Below are 1,177 nucleotides of genomic sequence, written 5' to 3' on the forward strand. Positions count from 1 at the left end.
AAGAGAAATCAGCTTAATCCTAAGAATGGGCCCTAATGAGGTCAAGCCAAATTTGTGACATGAGGGAACTGGAGGACCTGGCAGGTGGTGACGAGTGCCTATGGCCTATATCAAAAGTCATTGTCATGGGTATCTGGCTCATGCAAACTGCTAAATTGCTCAGAGCAGTATAAAAAGTGACATCTGTGATTACTATAAAGAGACAGCCACCGAAGAAAATAACTGAGGCTGTGATAGACAGGCTGTTTTTTTGATACCAGGGACACCACAGCCTGAAAACACACCCCAAGAGAAAAATCAGCACACATCAGAGATGGGGAACAAGAACCAAGGGTTGGCTGTAAAGGCAAGTGTGTGCAATCTTTAAGAAGCTGGGAAGAGAGAGGGGATGGAAGAGGAGCAGAACTGTATAGGCCTTAGTGTGCCCAGGGCCTGTCAAAAACCCTCAGGGTGTCACTCCTTAGGGTGGAGTTTCCAAGACTCCCAAACACCTGCAGCCACTGCTGACCCTAGGATGGACTTTTCATATTCCCATCAGTTCTTGTGGCTTTTTTTGTTGATGTCTTGTGTTATGAATGTTTTACCAACACTGTGAGCACCATCTCTTATAGGACTTGGAGTTCAGGCTTTTACTCTGCTTTCAGGAAGGCTGGGCACTGTGAGCTCTGCATTTTCCCAAGAGAGGAAGCACCTGCTGTAACCTCTAAATCAGGCCTCTGAGGATAAATGAGCTCAGTAACTGTGAGTCCTATATGTGTGTTCCTGGATTTGGAAACCTTGAAAAAGCTTCGAGCACCCCATGCTGTGCTTTAAAAATCATTTGTAGTTTATTCACTACTTGTGGTAAGTATATACTACAATATATGGTTTTAATTTTCATTGTGTTCAGTCTCAAAATAATTTGATAAGAACAATAGCTAATATACTGTCATGACTACAGGACTTCATCTCTCAAAAAGGCTGACAAAATTACTCAGAGCACAATTCATTTTCCCAACAAACTCTTCATTCAAAGCAGAAAAAAAGTTTAAAGATTACTTCACAATAAACAAAGTGAAATTATTATTATACATGTTAGCAATGAGCCTGTGCCCTAAAGAGCAAAACGTAAGGCAGTTGTTCAGAAATTAGGAGAAACTTGAAATAATTTCCCACATTACATTTCAATAGTTCAATA

Source organism: Octodon degus, unplaced genomic scaffold (genome assembly GCF_000260255.1).
Source record: "Octodon degus isolate 3935 unplaced genomic scaffold, OctDeg1.0 scaffold00230, whole genome shotgun sequence".
NCBI lineage: Eukaryota > Metazoa > Chordata > Mammalia > Rodentia > Octodontidae > Octodon > Octodon degus.